Genomic DNA, 6,240 nt, shown 5'->3' with positions numbered 1-6,240 from the left:
GCGCCTGCACCTGTGAGCCCAGCGGTGGGCACAGAGGAGCAGCGTCCCTTTCATCTGGGGCCGTTTCTGGCCCGTAGATGCTCACTCACAGGTCCCTCTCCCTGACCTGCCGGCTCTCGTTGTTCTTGCTTTTGGACACCAGAACGCAGACCACACTGCGGTCCACGTCTCATCACGTGGGCAAGTGTGTGGCTCTCGGTGGGCTGGGGAGAGGCGGGGAGCAGTCTGTGATGAGCTGATGGCTTTAATGAGGCCCCTTTCAATGAGCAATGTGAGGCAACTGGGGAAAAAAATTTTTTTTTTTGTTTTGTTAATCCTCCCCCGAGGATATTTTCCCACTGATTTTTAGAGAGAGTGGAAGCGACGGGGAGAGACACAGAGAGAGAAACATCGATGTGAGAGAGACACATCCATTGGCTCCCTCCGCACGCGCCCAGACTCTTCGCGCCTGCCACGGTCCTGGGCCTGGTCCTCCTGGCTTCCCTGTCCAGTTCCAGGCAGGACCTCGTGGTATCTCACCCTCAACTTGTGGAATGGCTGGCGTGTCTCCCTCCTCCCCGCGCCCCCCCCCCTCCCCCCCCGCCTTCCGGGAACTGCACCAGGGGCTCTGGGACCCACGGATGTTACCCGGAACATGGCGTCCCATCACGTTCCTCGGGACCGTTCCAGATGTCAGGAAATCCCGGCACAACTCCACAGTGCTCTCCGGAGTCTGTTTTCCCTGGCAGCCCAGAGGGGAGCCCTCAGGGGTTAAAAACCCACCGCTTCCATGGGTGGCGGAGACGAAGTGCACAGATGGCGAAGGGCTCACTTCTCCCATCCGCCTACCGAGGTTTACAGCTCAAGCACCCAGGACAGACACATCCCTGAGCTCCAGCCCCGATAAGCAAGACAGATGCCTCCCCTGGGAACATTTACTCACCGACAGGGCACTTAGCGTCAGAGACAGCACAAGTGTGATCCCCGAGCGGGCAGTCCTGAGTACGACAACACGGCACAGTCTCTCCTGCCTCCCCGCGACACGCAGGGCTGGAGGGGGACGGGCGGCCGCGTCAGCGTCACAGGCTCAGCGCAGCTGTCAGAGCACCGAGGACTCCAGCCCCACCTACCTCTCGGGGCCCTTGAGGCTCCAGGGGGACAAGACCTGGTTCATAGAAGAGACAACACAGGAGCCTCTGGGCCCCTCCAGGGGACCAACCTCACCAGGAACAGTGAGGAACGGAGGCCAGAGAGAAGGGGCTCCCCAAGACCCTGACACCGGAGTCTACGTCTCTCCATTCTCTATCCGATGAACTAAAACTAGACTTTAAAAATGCCCACCTGTGCATGGCGCTCAGTGTCTGACAGTTAGCAGAGCATTCTGCAATGATCCCGTGAGGTTGCCAGGGCTGGGGTTTTCCATCTCGTTTTGCTGGTGAAGAAACAGGGGCACAGAGAGGAGAAATGTAGGCTGGAGACGAATCCAGGTTCAGGGCACAGGTTCCCGGGTGCTCCCCTTCAGGAGCCCCTGGGGTCTTCTGCCAGCTGACCTTAGATGGTACCTTGGTTTTTAGCTCTGACATTGCTACCCACCCGGAGACTGCCTGCCCGCTTCCCTTGCAGCTAAGCGAATCCTTTAAGGCCAATGCTTGATGAGAAGTTTAAGCAGAAGTGTCCTGTGGGACTTCCAGGAATTCATCTTCAAAACTTAGAAGCACACCCTTCTTTTGTTAATCCTCACCTGAGGGTTGGTTTTCCATTGATATTTAGAGAGACTGGAAGGGAAGAAGGGAGGAGGAGGAGGAGGAGGAGGAGGAGGAGGAGAGAGACATCCATGTGAGAGAGAGACATCGATTGGTTGCCTCCTGCACATGCCCCAACCCGGGGATTGAACCTGCAACCCAGTTACATGCCCTTGATCGGGAATCGAACTGGCAACCCTTTGGTGTGAGGGCCGATTCTCTAACCACTGAGCAACACCAACCAGGGCGCACACCCTTCTTTAATCCTTCCTCTGTCCTGCTGTCTGGAGCATGGGTGTGATGGCTGGAACTCCAGCAGCCATCTTAGGTTGTGAGGGTCCCCTGGGGCAGCAATAAGCTAGGATGGGCCCAGGTTCCTGATGTCCCTGTGTCCCCCACACCAGTCCCGTATTTCCTACGCCGGGATTTCTTTAATGCGAAGGAGAAATAGATTTCTCTTGTGTCTGAGTCACCGTTATTTTGGGTTCCCAGGCACACGTGGTTGAGCACCGTTCTCACTGATACCCCAAGCAAGCTTGGTTTCTAAACAAAGCAGAACTCGGCGGGTATTTGCGGACCTCGCACGTTCCCTTCCTGCGGCGGCCCGAGGGGACACGCAGATCCTGGCGTACCTTGCTGAAGAACAAGAGACAATAGTTACAATCTGTTAATCCCATCTGTCTCCCGGGGCGGGGAGATGGCTACATGGTGACAACAGGAGTTCTCAGGCCGTGGGGAGTCTCCCATGTCGGGGACATTGGGGACGGAGGGCTCCTTTTTGCTATGCATTCTCTTAGTGGGGGAAGAGCAATCTAGCAACACATATCCTAGATTTCCAGAAAAGTTCCAGATTCATTAACTATTTTTTTTCCTCCCAAAGAACATATGTTTTGGTTTACAAACTACGGAGCTTTGGTTTGTAAATTATACTGGCCCCTGGGAAACACCTTTTAAAGTCATCCTCCAAAGTAGCAGGTGTTACAGAGAAAGGTAGAGACGGGGCTGGGGAGTTTAGGGGAAGTCAGAGAAGGCTTCCTGGAGGAGGTGGTCTTTGACGTAGGTGCAGGCATAACACTGAACTGGATGGAGGAATCTGCTCTGGGGATAATTAGGGCTACAGAGAGGAGGCGATGAGGAGGAGATGGTGGTGGAAGGTAAGAACGTTCTGGATGAAGGGAGAACACAGGAGGTGGAAAGACCTAAGGACTCAGGTGAAGCATCCGGGAGCCGGGAAGCACGTGATGTGCCCAGGGTGAGAGTGAGGGGAGCAAAGTGGAGGAGACAAGGCAGTGGTCCCTGTGAGAGAGGGGGTGACCTCATCTAGGACAGGGGCAGCGGGAGAGGAGAGGGAGAGACTCAAGGACAGGACTTCACCCCGATCATCACGTGAGGGTGGTCACGGGGGAGGAGGTGACGGGAGACCCCGGTTTCCTACTTCAGCCGCGGGTACCACCCATGAAGGGACAGATTCCCTTTTTCCTCAACAGGGAGGCATGAGGTCGTCCCATACAGGTCAGTAATCAAGGTTATTCTTTAGATCAGGGATTCTCAACCTTCTGGCCCTTTAAATACAGTTCCTCATGTGGTGACCCAACCATAAAATTATTTTCGTTGCTGCTTCATAACTGTAATGTTGCTGCTGTGATGAATCGCCATGTAAACATCTGATAGGCAGGATGGTCTTAGGCGACCCCTGTGAAAGGGTCGTCCGACCGCCAAAGGGGTCGCGACCCACAGGTTGAGAACCGCTGCTTTAGATGCTTGCTTAATTTCATGAGCTCAAGGAGCGGGTGATGCCCTACGAATAGCAAGTGCATTGGGAAACAGATGGACTTCCAAGTAGCTGAGAAGGGTTCCCCGAACGCCGCCTGCATTCCTCGCCTGTAGGTCTCGCCCTCAGCTCGGCTTTGTGTACCTGGTTGTGTCTCTGATACGGAAAAAGCAGGTCAACAAAGGTGAACCCCCAGGTGGTAACTCTCACCTGTGTTCGGTGTGATTGTAGGCGGTCCGTTACTTTTCTTTGTGTTTCCCATGTTTTCTTCCCCGAGCAATGGGATTAAAAACAGGTGGCCCCAAAAGAGGGGAAAACGGGCTCGCCCCAGAGGCCTCCTCTGAGGACCACAATCAGAGGAAATGAAGGGTCTCTCAGGATCTTAGGGGCACGTGTGTGGGCCAAGAGTTACCTACCAGCCGTCAGTCGTTCATGAGTGAAGGCTGCACGGAGGTCTCCTTGGATAGGCAAGACGAGGGAAATTATGGCTCATGTTACCTCCTGGAACAAAATGAAGACCTCGAGGCAGGGAAGTCGCAGCGGACAGGGGCTGGCGGGCAGCGTGGGAGCCAGACAGAGAGGTAGGTGGAGGCATAGAGGCTGCTATAAACAGGGAAACAGAACACCCCAAATTTCCTAAGAAAAAGATTGATAAAATAAAAAAATTGGAAAAGGCTGGATTTATAATCCTGAATTGAAGTAACAAAGACCTGGTGGGGGTAGAGGTGGGGGCAGGAAAGCATGACAAGTTACTGAAAACACGTGGCAATTGGTCAGGCCTTATGCTATGGTTCTTGATTTTGGCAAGTATGGAAATGTAGGCCCCATTGATGATCTTAAAGGAGATTGTGGAGAGTGGCTACAGCGTTTGGACAGGTTCAAGCCTGGGACTAACGAGAGGGCACGATCCTCTAGTGGCAAAGCCACGTGCAAGTCCCAGCACAATTACAGCCAAAGGCTATAGTTGTAAGCTTGAACCTGTGGTCCCACGTGGCTAAGTGATATATGGGCTGCGGGAGATGCAGCAAGTAAACAAACCTTGATCAGGTGCATGTAATTGAGTAGATTCAGAACCCGCGAGAACATTGTAAACATCTTGACCACGCCCTTACTTTGCCTCGTGGAATCTGGCTATAAAATAAAGACTCAGCTTGCAGGCTGTGGTGCTGTCTCTTCATCAGAGAAGCAGCGTCCCACCTAGCCCCAGCTTTATTCTCTTGTCTGTCTTTTCTAAATCCTTCACCGCCCCCTCTCAGACTCACCCATGGCCTTGCCGGCTCTGCACAGAGATCACTAGTAGAACTAAAAATACATGCCAAGATATATTCGATGAAGAAGCTGTGTAAGAAAGAGGGAGATGCATGCACCTGTAATGTTCGCACAAAGCTGGGCTACTGCTAGGGAGGGCAGCTGAGGCCCTACTCGAATTCTTTTGAACAGCGTGGCAGGCATTTTAAAAAACAGGTTTCTGAGGCATAATAGACATACAACAAACTGCACATAGTTCAGCGTACAATTTCATCCGTTAGACATAGATGCACACCTGTCAGCCATTGCCACACTCAGGGGAGTGAACAAATACATCACCCCAAACGTGTCATCCTCTCTCCACCAGAATAGGCCAAAGAGCAGTGCTTCAGATAGACAGCAGGAAATGGGAGCGAAGGATAATAAGCAAGCTGAGAAGCAGAAAGCATAAAATAAGAGGACAGAAAGAACCCACTGTATATGGGTGAAATCTATATATATGAAAGCCTAAGCGACCGTTCTATATATGAAAGCCTAAGCGACCGTTCAACCGTTTGACCGTTCGACCAGTAGCTATGACACACACTGACCACCAGGGGGCAGACACTCAGTGCACAGGCATGGAAACATGAAACAGACTGATGAATCTCAGAGGGAAGGGGGGCGGGAAGAGATTAACCAAAGATTTTATATGCATACTAGAGGCCTGGTGCATGGATTTGTGCACCGGTGGGGCCCCTTGGCCTGGCCTGCAGGGATTGGGCCGAAACTGGCAATCTGAGATACTCCGAGGAGTCCCGGATTGCGAGAGGGCGCAGGCCAGGCCGAGGGACCCCACTGGAGCACAAATTTGTGCACCGGGCCTCTAGTAACCTAATAAAAGGCAAAGACTCTCTGAGTAATAATATCAATAAAATGTCTAGCGTAGTATACACAAGTGAAGAATTCACCTTATTTTCAAGCATCCATGGACTTCAGCCATAAACATCCTAGTGTGTCCCCAAAACCATGAATTTCACAGATCACGTTTTCTGATTTAAAAAATTAAATTAAAAAAAATTCTTCTTAGCGATTGGAACATAGAGGAATAAAATACATTCACAGAATATTTGGAAAGTAGTGAAAGTAAAAACCTGGTAAGAATAAAGCCATTCTCCAAGGCAGATTCATAGTATTAAATGCATTGTGTATAGAAAAAGAGAGCTACACCACATACAATTTAAGTATTTAATTCAATAAATTAGGAAAGGAGGAAAAAGCAACCCCAATAAAATAAAATAGATAAAGCCAAACTTAACGCAGCTCTACGAAAAACAGAGCTGACAAGTAAGTGTGACTTGATTTGAAAAATACACTTCAGAAATCTGGTGACTCTAATTAAATAAAAACATACAAAATACAAGCAACACGACAAAGGATATAATTACAAAAAGAGTAATATATATATATATATAATTATGCTAATGTTCTTAAAATCTCAATGATCTGGAATTTTCTGGA

The 6,240-nt window shown here is 50.8% G+C and overlaps 1 long non-coding RNA gene across 1 annotated transcript; it reads right to left on the bottom strand.

The window, feature by feature from the left end:
• Window positions 1–940: 940 nt before the first annotated feature.
• Window positions 941–1,743, bottom strand: LOC139001386 (uncharacterized). Its single transcript, XR_011469984.1, has 3 exons — window positions 1,573–1,743; window positions 1,321–1,411; window positions 941–977 (listed from the first exon to the last, which is right to left on the bottom strand). It is a non-coding gene; the product is annotated as an uncharacterized lncRNA (long non-coding RNA).
• Between the last annotated feature and the right edge of the window lie 4,497 nt (window positions 1,744–6,240).

Source organism: Myotis yumanensis, unplaced genomic scaffold (genome assembly GCF_028538775.1).
Source record: "Myotis yumanensis isolate MYYU_CA2020_CCGP unplaced genomic scaffold, mMyoYum1.0.hap1 SCAF_1, whole genome shotgun sequence".
Classification (NCBI taxonomy): Eukaryota; Metazoa; Chordata; class Mammalia; order Chiroptera; family Vespertilionidae; genus Myotis; species Myotis yumanensis.
This window is presented reverse-complemented; position numbering and strand designations above follow the sequence as displayed.